The 12,850-nt window shown below is 40.0% G+C and overlaps 1 protein-coding gene across 2 annotated transcripts in view; it reads left to right on the top strand.

The window, feature by feature from the left end:
- Positions 1-5,246: 5,246 nt before the first annotated feature.
- gjc1 (gap junction protein gamma 1) overlaps positions 5,247-12,850 on the top strand; it is a 45,405-nt gene continuing 37,801 nt past the window's right edge. For both annotated transcript variants that reach the window (XM_026164311.2, XM_026164312.2), the window contains exon 1: positions 5,247-5,984. The gene's annotated coding sequence lies outside the window, so the exon portion shown is untranslated. The remainder of the gene's footprint in view (positions 5,985-12,850) is intronic.

The raw sequence follows: 12,850 nt of genomic DNA, 5'->3' as shown, positions 1-12,850 counted from the left end.
TGTGTCTGTGGGTGAAAATGTTGCTTAGTTGGACTTTTTGCTGATGGCTTGAGTGAGCGGTGCGTGTCTGTCTGGAACTCAGTGTGGGCAGTGACTGATAGGTTGTGGGATGATTTGAGGCAGCCAGGAAGGAAGCAAAGGTTAGGGTCACATGACCAAATAAAAGGGGGAACAAAGGAATGATGGAGCATATCAAAGGAGACAGATGTCATTGGATTAAATGTTTGGTCTTCCTTCATCTTGAGTGTGTGCTGTAAACTTAAAAGGCCTGGAAGTGACACAACCCAACAAATGACTTCTTCCTATGGATGTAGTTTCAATGGTGTGTAGAGAATGTGGAGTGGCTCAGGTAATTTCAGGTAATTAGACGAAGGGGTAGGGTTATCCAAATTTGTGTCAGGCTAATCAGCAGTACATTTACAGTGAAATAAAATTGGCCCGCTGTGTAACTTTTCTGTAGCTGTGAAGTTGTGTGAATTCAAATTTAACAGGAAGGAGCTAAGAATGTAAAATGAACAATGCCAGGATTTTTTTTTAAAGGTGTCAATAACTTATATAATGCTGTCATATAAAATCCACTTTAATGATGTGATTGGGTTTTTAAGGATGCTTCATAAATCATAAATCCATATATAATAGTTTCTAAAGGCCTTGGTTATGAGTTTTCAGTTGCCCAAGTATATTAAGAGCTCATCTATAGGCAGGATAAAATTTGGCAAACAATACAAACTGCCTTCTCAACTGATGGGATCACCAGAAGTCAGTTTATGTAACTTACAGAGTATAGCATTACTTAAATGCAGGTTTGATATTTTTGGGGGAGTTTTGTATGGGAATTGTTTTCCAAAAGTTTGGTGGTGCAGTATCCCAAATAACTCCTGAAAAATCCAATAAAAGCATGAAGAACTGCCTGCAACTCAGCATTTAGGAGACCGTCTTTTTGAGCAGTTTAAAGTTACACAATGAGTGATCCTCCAGCCAAATCAGCAGCAGAGAAGTGGATAATGCTGCAGGAGCAGTTTGAGAGGCACCATCTGCTGTGAAACTTGATTTCAAACTGACCACAGCCACTGCTCTTGGTGAAAGATGAAACTTTCAAGCCTGTAGGGTGTAAGCATTTGAACACAAAACCTATATACTGAGTACATTATAACTCTAAAGAGCAGCTTTTAACTTCACTTCAGGACACATTGGTTGGCGTATCTTGTCACACCTTCGGAGCACAGCAGTGTCTGAACAGCTCGGTCCTTCATCACTCACCACTGACAATCCCTCAAACAGTCCCGGAGGTGATGGAGATTGGGAAGGTTAGCCCTGGAATAGGAAGAGTTGAAAATGGCAAGCTACTTTTGACATTTGGACTGAATGTCAATCCTGTTCAGGGTGACAAGTGATTTTTGTGTATTTATTTATTTTTGGCAAATGTGGGTAGATAGCAGGGGTGGGGTGGGGGTTTCTCTGCCCTTTACAAATGCTTCAGGGAAGGAGAATTGAAAGGAATTGGATATTTGTGAACAAGAACTCACTAATATGAGCAGCGAAGCTTCCTTTCTCATTGATGTATTTAGATGCAGGTTCTGTCAGAGGTTTACATCCAGTTACCTCTGTTCTAAAAGAATATGATCAACTCTGCGCATTTGTTAAGTAAGCGTGCACTCAGACACGGTCCCATCACTCCTCCCTTATGTGCTGGCGTGAGATCGTGCCTGGCCCCGGGCGCAGAGACGGATGGCAGCAGTTCTTGCCGGTCTGAACACAAGGCCCCGGAGCAGTCATTACAATCTGTGGTCCCTGTGCTAAATATAGACAGGAGCAAGGTTCTGCCGTGGTATAGGGCCAACTAGGGGCACTCTCCTCCTCCTCAGTCAGGCCTTTTCCTTTGCATCTTCATCTGATTTCAACATCTCATCAGTCACCCTTTCCCACAGTTTGTCCGTCCTCTGCTCTTACTTTTTTATTCGTGCTTTCCTTTCTCACTGCAACTACACACCTCTCAGGCTCTGCCATGTGTCTATGACTCAATCACACTTGTCTCTTCCTGCTAACATCATGAGCGAATCTCTCCCTCTGGATTATCCGGCACAACGTGGACAGCTATAGGCACTGAGAGTCCAGGCAGACAGTTTCATAATAAGAATCTGTTTATAGCGAAGATGTAGCCACAATTATCTACTCGCTGAAGGAAGATGATGAAGGTTGAGTCAGCCTCCAAACAATGTCATGACTACAGCAACTACAAAGAAGGCAAAAAAGAAAAAAAAACTATACAAAGTGAAGCAAAACAAACAACGAGTACTTTCAGACTGGATGTCTTGCTGCTTTGTTGAGGCCTTTCATACGTCTGCACCAGGGGCCTGCTTTCTCATAAGTAAAAAAGGCCGTCGATCTGAACGATGTTTCCAAACCTTCCCAGAATATATCCTATTGCTCCTCCTTTCATATCTACCTTCCAGCAGATCCATGAAAATCTGAGGTAGGGGATTTGATCTGGCACACAAAGAAACACATGACTGTGTGACTCCTGCACCCGCGGGCACCCAAAGAACCAACAGTACTGATTCATTTCCTATCAGGCGATCCAGAGGTTAGTTCATGCCAGAGTTTAGCTCACATACTCATTGAGGCTGCACATGCATGGGTGCCTGCAGAATCAGAGAGGGTGGATGGACTCGTGAGCCACCCCGCCTTTAGAACAATGAAGCTGCAACCTCAAAGCTGCTAGCTGTCTCAATTTGCCAAATGAACCATATGTGTTCCCATGCTTGAGGCCTTCTAAACAAGCAGATTGAGACCAGACGTGGGCCCTCACTCAGTGGTGCGATTGAGATGGTAATGAATGGTAGAACACCTTGAAGTGATCCAAATCATTTCACGAATTACTCATCTGTAAGCCCCTTTTCACTGTAAGGAATCGAAGAACCCTGATCCCTTCAGTCACTTCCTTGGATATCGTTTTTGTTTTTTGCCCTTCTCCCCCGTCCCTCTTCTCAGCTGTTTTTCTTTCCCTCTTTCTTTCTTTCTCCCCCTCTTTCCCCCAGTCAAGTCTGTCCCGTATTCAGCAAGTGAAAATAAAATAAACAATAAAAGGTGAATCAAATGGACCATTACGGCAAGGCTGGGATGGTCAATTTGGTAAAGTAAATCCGTTGGGCATCTTTCTTCGGCTTTAGACAATAATTCTGATGGCAAAAGAGCCAAACGGGACAGGCAAAAAAAAAAAAAAAGGATATCATTTGCAGCCCAATAATTATTCATTGTTTTTTGTCAATGGTTAAATTAATTAACCTAGTTTTTTTTCCCATATAAAAGCCAAGTACGTCAAATTGACACTTTATTTGTTCTTTATGGATTTGGACCACAAACGAAACTACACCAGACTAGACCAAGACTAATCTTGCTAAATAAAGACAGTTTTAACTTTGCATTTCTTTCTTTATTTTTTAGGGGTTTTTTTTGTATTTCTCCAGTTTGCTTTTATGGGAAGAGAAGTGTCCCCCATTTGCTCTGAATTAAATTTCCTCTTGACTGCTGTAAATATTTTTATAATGTAAACAAAACATTTTTTTAGCAAAACATTACAAACATTCTGAGCATGTTTTGAAATTTTTTGATTTTATTTTTAGATTTATTTCATAAAATGTCTTCTTTCAGACTAGCTGAAAGAAAATTCACATCTACACTCACCGGCCTCTTTATTAGTAACGCCTTGCTACTACTTGCTCTGTTGGATCCTCCTTTGCCTTCAGAACCGCCGTTATTCTTTGTGGTATAGATTCACCGAGGTGCTGGAAACATCAAGAGATTCTGGTTCATTTTGACATCATAGCATCACAGTTCTGCTTTAGGTTTGTTGATTGCACATCCATGATGGGAATCCTCCTTCCTGTCACATCCCTAAAGTAGCTTATTTGGATTGATATCTGGTGACTGTGGAGGCCATTTGAGTACAGTGATCTAATTTTCATGTTCAAGAAACCAGACTAAGATGATTTCAGCTTTGTGACATGACCACCATAATTTACATGGTGGTCATAAAGGAGTGGTCATGGCAGATCCATGTTTTCATGCTGTTTAGTATAAATTCTGATCCTATTTAAATGTTGGAGCAGAAACTCAAACTTAGACCAGGCCACATTTTGAAGTTTTCTGTTGTCCAGGTCTTGTGAGCTCGGCTGCTGTAGCCCACTGGCTTCAAGGTTCAGCGTGTTGTGTTGTACATTCAGAGATGCTCTGCATTCTCTGTAAATCCTCGAGATGGCTGTTTGGGAAAATCCCAGCAGATCAGCAGTTTCTGAAATACTCAGACCAGCCAGACTGACACCAACAGCCATGCCATGTTCAAAATAACGTATGACATTGTCTCCTCATTCCGATGCTCAGTTAGAACTTAAGCAGGCCTTGTTGACCATGCCTGATTGCTTCCATGTGATTGGCTGATAGATTAGATTTGCACTGATGAGTAGAAAACATGTTATTTTTATTGCACTATGACAGGCTTGCAAAACAGAAAGAAGTATAATTACTATAAGTCATTAATGGAGCAAAATCAACTGTGAGGACTATTTGTTGTTTGTGAAAAATGGATAGAATTTTCCCCAAAGCCCATATTTTCCCAAATCACGGTCAAAATACATATATTTTTTTTTACCCTTCTATTAAATTTAATAGGTAATAAAAATATATTTCCAAAACCGAATCTGTAAATCTTCCACCCCAGTGTGCCAACAAAAATGAAACGATGCCTTTGAAACTGGGTTTATCTAATATTGCCCATATAAGTGTTCCAGAGTGACACACATTTTATTTATAATGCCTCATTGCCATACTAAGGAAATACACTTGCAGTACAATAGCACATTCCACCCCCCACCCCCCCGTCCCCGCCCCCAATATATCTGAGACCCCACCAGCGTCTTCCGTTAATTGTGGATAAGCAGATTAAGAACATAAACTCATGGCAATACTAATTTGAATAAATAAATAAGTATTACCTCTAACATTCCCAGTGCTTTTTTATAAAAATATATTAAATGTTGTATTCAAATGATACCATAGCAGATAATTATCCTATTGATTATTCCATTATAAAACAGCAGAAATACGCCGAGCCTCTAACTGTGATATCTGAACGGCTGCACCACAAACAAAGACTACAAGTACAAACTGCCCTTTCCTTAGGCAGATGTTTATGGACCCGAGATGTGTGACCTGTCGGGTACGCGCACTACCAAAGACACGTACGCGCAACATCGCTGCTCCCCTCCTGCAAAGATGGGTCTCCAAGCTTACAGTCAGAGACTCCAGCTGTCACTCATCGATATCCGCGTTCAGCTAATGTCAGACTGCATGTGGAAAACGGCGAAGGCTCCGTTCCCGATAAATACGAGACAAGGACACCGCTGGATGGAGGTGGACCTCCAGTGATCAACAGATCAGCAACTCCACTGTTCACTCCCCCTGTGAGGACAAGACGAGGAACCCGAAAGACAACGCTGGAGCCAAATGGCACATGTGAGCCGCTGACGTATTTATTAGCAAATTCTCGAGCCGGTCATAGTGATATGGACAAACTAGCGCTGAAGATTTGGTTTTAAAAAGCCGATACAGCTGTTATCAGAGCTGGTGTGGGTTCGGTTCTTGTCAAGATGACCAGACTATTGTTTAGCATCGCTGTAATGGAATGGGCCCGCAGGAATTTTGGCACCGGTTTTACGCAACAGACCACATAGTTGAATCGACGTAGCTCGACCGAAGACAGAATAGCGTGGCTGGCATGGACAAAGACTGCTTACACATCTCGTAGTGATGCTCTGAGACTAAATTGAAACCCAATAGTGAAACATCCTGCTGGTTCCTCCCGAGAAGTGGAGCTGATAATCAACGGCGGGATTCAAGTTTGGACCTCACCAAGTCCAAAACGACCTTTCCCTCCCAAAAAACGGATCATCTTATATCTTAAAGCATCCTCACAGACTCGCATAGCGGTAAGAATACGCCTGTCAATTGCTGTAATAGTGTTACAGTGTCCCTCCTTTGTTCCTAAAGAGGCTAATTTAACCCAGCGGGCACCCTGCTAAGGTTGCTTGGGGGGTCATAGACGCACCATTTGGCACCATAACGCACAGAAGACGGTTTCAGCTTTTCGTTTCATTTCTGTTGGACCGAATCTCCTCTGTTGTTTGGCATGTGTAACAGAGTGGTCAAGGCCAAGCTGTGAGCAACAAGAAATCAACTTCTTTGTACAAGTGTGCTTTGGGGAAGGAGCTGCAAACGACACGTCTAATTAATATAAACTGTCAATTCAGAGACACATATCCGCACAACAGAAAACAAATATAGGTTAAAAATCCACGCTGTGTATGCTTTGAGAAACAAAACCAAACCCATTTATTCTCAAATCATATCAGCATGTAGATGATGTAGAGGGCGGTGCAGGGATTCTCCTCAGGGTTTCGTTAAATCCCGCAGGAGCTTTTGAGATTAGTTGAATCGCATGCAGATTCTATAATGGCATTATTGGTAAAATCTTTGTTTTGTATAATTAATGAATTGATTTCACAAGTATTGGACGTATATGTATAGCTTTTAAGAGGTTTGCATTGATTTAAATTTATGAATAGAATTTTGGCAACATTTGAATTATTTAAATTAGACCAAAAATGTTATCTGCATCAGTAAAGCTCATTATAATTCAGGTTTATTTCTTATGAAATGTGCTTAAACTAAAAGAATATAACAATAAGGTTGTTCATACCATTCCAGATGTAAATAACTGTGTATTTAAAAAATATATATTTTAATATAAAAAAAATCAATTCAAATCAGAATATAAAGACAGCAAATTAAAAAATAAATAAATACCTAAAAGCACTCCCCAGGTTTTTGTGAGTGTCTTTATCCGTGGTGCTCCATACCTACATATATTCGCTGATTCAGGGATTATTTCATAAATCCAGAAGTCAATATATCAAAAGTAACATTCCCACCACTTAAAGCTGAGAAGCAGCCAGCACCCAGCATTATTCACCATGATGAGAAACCCTTTCATTGTGCTGGACGTCTTTGAATTATGCCGCATTGGCTTCTCTGTCGAGCATTTGTCAATGCCATACGAGCAGTGTCTCACATATGAGCCTCCATAATGAGTTTCTCCCCCTGTGCTTCAGAAAAATCCTCGCTATATGTGCAGCTATTGTGATGGATTTGGGATATTGCCAGTGAAAGAGCTTAGGGCTAGTGAGTGATGCTTACTTTGCACATAACATATGGATGCTATGTATTTATTTTGAATTTATTCCTTGGTAGGATTCTAAGAGCAACATGTCAACCTCCATTTGCCCTCCATTCTTTGTTCTATATTTCCATCAAGTAAATGCAGTTTTGGCATTTCACAGCCTTGCAAACTATAGATTTAATTAACATTTTCTGCATGTGAAACTACTCTGCAAGGCAGTCCATCTGTGCTGTTGGATTCTCCCCCCACCTTTTTACCCTTGTACCCCACTGGAGACCATTATTTAACTCTCACTGTGCAATGGGGGTGGAACCTACGCCAGTATGGGAGGAAGGGAAGGGAAGTCCCCCCCTGTGTACTCCAGCACTGCGAGAAAGATGAGGAGCACATTCTCTTTGGCAGCAAGAAAATGCCCCATCAGTTAGTATCATGATGAATGCGTTACTGTCCTCTTTTTATATTCAATACAATGCTTTTTTGCATTATTTCACCCCTGGGGACACTAAAGAAACTCATGACCTGGCAGATATAAGTGATAAATTGTGCATGGATGTTTACTAAATGACCAGAAGATGTCCCAGAAAAGTTGGAGATATGTTACATTAGGTGTCTGGTAAGTTGATTTATCCAATCGATCAAAGCAAAAAAAAAAGAGAAAAAAGCAAAAAAAAAAAAAAGGAAAAAAATGAAGTAAGAAAGAAGAAAAGTGCTGAGCCTTTACAGTAATCCCCCCAAAAATGTAACTTTAAGTCAAGTCCAGAAGAGACAAACAAAAGAAAAGAAAAAGACCAAGCAGGCTATCCGCTCTGCTGAAAAAGCATGTGATGATTTCCAAATCGCAAGATCAAAGCTTGAAATTAGGATGTACACTACAGAATGTCACGTACCTGAAATGAAAGAAATGCACTAGTTATTGAGGACGTGTTAAGCTTAAGCTTTGATTATATATGCATTAAAATATGTATATTTGAATGTACCTGTACAAATATGTACATATGTAAGAAACATTTTACCTTTGTAGCTGGTGGACGTGGGGCTATATTCCTAAATACTTTAAAGCTGCACATTTTAAAAGCTCCATGTGTAAAAAATGAAAAAGTTAATACATGTTATTAGTCGGATTGTTTCAGTTGAATGAGTCTATTCCTGTTGCTTGGCTCAGGACCAAGCCACAGGATACAGTGTATTAAATGTTCATGTATAGATCTCATTATGGCTTACTATGAATGGTCAGTACTGCAGTATAATGTAGAATGCATTAGCATTGTCTTCTTTCAATTTACAGTTAAAATTTAGTATGATGCTCCTTAATTAAAATGAAGATGCATTCAAGTTTCTTGAGCCTTTGTAGGACTTTTGACGAAAACAATATTTTGCATAGTTTGAGGATCACAGCTCAATGGCGGAGAAGTCAATAATAATTTTTTTCGGATTCAAAATAAAATCTTTGATGCCAATATTACTACACAAGAGTGGAAATGTAAGAAAAGTTTATAGATGTCAGTTGGATGTTTGAATCATAAAGAAGTGAAATATGTTTGCTTCCGAAAGTCTACATACATCTTATTGTATGATTCATTATCTGTTTTGTAAAATTTCACAATGTATTTTTATTCTATGAAACAGGTTAAAAATTAGCAAAACATGTTTTCTTGTATTAAGTTATTTTGCATTAGTTTGATGCTCCTGCCCATTTTAGGTTTGACACCACAGTATTACATACTACAGTATTACATGTCTGTGAAGGTTCTCAGTCATCCAGGTCATCGTAGTCAAAGGAGCTTGCAAAGAAAAGCATCTGGACTTCTTTAAGTTACTTGAAGATGTTTCACTTCTCATCCGAGAAGCTTCTTCAGTTCTAAGGTCACTCCTCCAGATGGTTTGAAAGAGGAGTGAAAGAAGCCATCTATGTCCACTGTGAGCGACCATCTTTGAACAGAGGCGGTGGTTTACGACACCAACTGTCTGCCATCTATAATCCAGTTTTGAGTTCCCTCCCCAGACGCCTTAACGCCCACTCACATCCTGGGCCATCTGACCTCAGGAATTCACATGATAAGGTGGGGCCAGGTTTCACAATGAGCTCACCTGAAACCCTGGCTGATTGGGACCCACACCCAGATCATCAGGGGGTCCTTTTGTCCCTCTGTGGGGGGATACTCCCACTAGGCTTATATCTGGGACTCTCCACCATTTGACCTTAGAACTGAAGAAGCTTCTCGGATGAGAGGTGAAACGTCTTCAAGTAACTTATAGAAGTCCAGACGCTTTTCTTTGCAAGCTCCTTTGACTACAGTATTACAGTGTATTTTGTTAGGCACCCAAGATAACAGCAACAATGAAGCCCTGCAACTCTTCAAATGTAAATAATAGCAGTAAAGAATCATTAATACAAAGTAGTTTTAAAACCATGAAATTCCTCTTTTAGTTTCCACCGCTGAAAACTGCCTTAATCTCTAAAATATATTATTTGTATCAAATTATCTACCTTTGTGCTGTTATTCGAACGTTATTTTACGATAATCACTTGCAACTAAATCAGCCGTCTGCAATTACCATAATTGTCAGCTGAAATATCTGCGGGATGTGTTTAAGTCAATTACATGCTTTATGGCAGCTATCTTGAATAAATGAAGTAATTCACTTCCTGCTTTTTCCAGTTCTTTCCTTCAGAATGTGTGATGTGGAGCCAGTACAGTAAGAGCTAAATTTTATGCTTTCAGCCACTACTTCAAAAAAACCTATCCCTACTTGCATATTAGAAGCAGGTGTTGTGCAGCACAAAACCGTCAGTCATCAAAACATGCAATGTTACTGGAACCTCAAAGAAAACTGTTTGAGTGACGAGGGAGTGCAGTGTAGTAGATAAAGTGGGAAAAATGTAGAGATGTTGGGAGATTCTTCGCCACTGCAGCGTCTCCTAACTGGCTTTGCCCAACATGAAACATCAAGGTATTATGTCTATATCTTGTTTAGCAGACGTGAGCACACAGGCAGGCTTAATCCTCAGAGTGCAGCACACTGAGGGAAAAGTGTCTTTATGCCTGCCAACTAGTCTGGATTCCCTCTGCTTGACACTGTGTACTCTGCTCTGCAATTTCTGGTTGCCAGTTCCTGTAAATGACTTTAAAGTAAGAGCAGAAGGAAGGTGGCTTGCTCTCTTTGTAATTACCGAGCGTTTAGAATTTTAAGAAGTCACCAAATGCAAATGATAGTTAGAGCAGAATGTGCGTTTTGCTGCATTACTTCCATGTTTGCTCTATAAATGCACATTTGTACTTTGTTTATAACTTGGCTGTCTTTGGTAGTACAGTTGGGATCTAATTTACGGATTTGCATGATGTGGTGGAAATGTTTCTGCAATGAGCAAATGATTCTGGGAGAATAATTTCATTTAGAAGATTTAGTGAAAATATTGAAATTTGTTTCACAACACTGATATAAAAATAACTGGTAACTAACTGCATCTGGTCTCTTAAGATAACTTTGAAGATTTTTAATATGTTTTGCAAATACTTTTCGTTAAGCTAAACTAAACAGATTTTGACCTTCATGTGCTTCCCAAATTAAGTAAGTTCAGTGGTGAGATTATTGTAGTTTGATGTGTGCATGTGAGTGCAGTTGAGCATGCTCTGTGTCCTGCGTGCCTGATATTTAAGGGGAGACCTTAAATATTGGGCATCAAAGAGTAGGGGAGGGTTGTGCATGCTCTCTGTGACTCAGGATGACTCCTCTGGAAAACGAGCCCTGGAGTCGGCCCTGACCCCTCGCAGTTGTGTCGGTGCACGTGTCGCCGTGATGCCACAGCAGATCTCCGAATCTTTAGCTAAAAACAGGCGATGGGGAGTGTCTGATTTTGTCTAACAAAGGGAATCCTGAACACCAGGATTTTTGTGTCATCCTAGTTGTATTGCTGCAGCATGTCGTAGTCGTGCAATACACGTGTCCAGATCGCAAAGTCCCTGCAATGCAGTAGTGCTGTGTACTTTGATTTAAAACTGCAGTATTGCGATATAATTCTATGACACACTCTTTCCCTGTAGAGTTTGATTAATATGTTGATTAGTAAACAGGAAATTAAGTAGCAACAATTTTCATAAGTGGGCATTAATTCTAACTGTAGAATAACAAACTTAATTTATAAAGCAATTTCCCAATAAAGCTGCAAAGTGCTTCACAGAAAGAAAGTAAACATTTACAAAAACAACAAATAGGAGCAAAAAATAATATTAAAATATATATGCCATAAATCAAACATCTATAAAGCCCTTTCAATAAAAGAATTTTTAAAGTAGAATCTTTCAGGGAAATAAAGTTGCCATTCTGCTCTTAATTGGCAGATTGAAAACCAGCAGAATACTTTTAAAGATCAAGATAAATGCCCAGGTGGATAAGAGGTTAGTAGGTCTATGATGTATTCGGGAGCAAGGCCATTCAATATTTAATGATTCTTTTCAAATTAATGCTTTAAAATAATGAGTAGGATTTTCCCATTAACCCTCTCATCTCATTGCAGAAACATTTCCTCAACAGTTAAAAACTAACAACCTGATTACCCCACATACATATTTTACGAGTTTTTTTACTCAGAAGTACCACTAAAGGACTTGGTTGTGCATTAGCAACAAAAAGTTTAATTTGAGCCCGAGAGGGTTAAAATATAACTTCCATTTTTGGAGTGGAATAACTAATGGAATAACTAATAATTAGTCACAGCACTAACTAGGTATGTCAACAGCTTTAGCTTGTTGGATTTTATAGTTTTTGAAAGTGAATTTTTCTGCCATTCAATGTGATGTAAATGCTAAGAAGGAAGTAAATTTATTCAGCTTTAATTGAAATAAATGGCACAGTTACATCCTTAATTACTAGCACCCATTCCAGTATGACATATTCAAAACAGACCACAGGTAAAAATCATTTATACTGATGTGAAACAGAGAAAACGAGTAAATGCCTCCTTGCAGAAGGCACAATAGGGGACATTTATTGTAAGAGAAGAAGATATAGACAGACAGAGAGAACCCCCCGTGAGTGTGGATGAAATTGGATGTCACTTTCACCTACCCAGCACTCATGAAGACATACGGGCAGTCCAGCAAATGAAAACAGTCGTGAGGGACCTTCCCACTGGGAATGTCACTATGACATACTGGGATCAGCTTAGACATACATACCATGAGCCTGGAAACATACATGCAGATGTACCGAGACCTGCATGTACAGAGATGTTTGCGCTTCAGTCAGTGTTGCACATGCATATTCAAACTGATATGTCCTGCTCACGAATCTGTGTATGCTGACACATTTACATATGAGCATAGCTGTCATAGCCCAGGCTGTGATTCGGGGTGACAGGTCTTATGCCACTTCCCTCGGGTCATCGGAGGGGCGGAGTCACAACGTGACAGGGATGGGGGCAGAGAGATGTCTTTCATTCACTGTCACTCACCAATGACACAACCTTTCCTGTGGTTTACTCACATTCCCGGGTTCAGCAGTGATGAGGTAACGTTTGAGCTTCTGCACTGTGTGCTCATGTGACTCATACCTGTTGTTTTGGTTTTGTCTGCGGTTGCTCATCTTAATCTCCTCTTGTTGGTAAACTTGTATTAA

This window comes from Astatotilapia calliptera, chromosome 4 (genome assembly GCF_964374335.1).
Source record: "Astatotilapia calliptera chromosome 4, fAstCal68.1, whole genome shotgun sequence".
Lineage (NCBI taxonomy): Eukaryota > Metazoa > Chordata > Actinopteri > Cichliformes > Cichlidae > Astatotilapia > Astatotilapia calliptera.
This window is presented reverse-complemented; position numbering and strand designations above follow the sequence as displayed.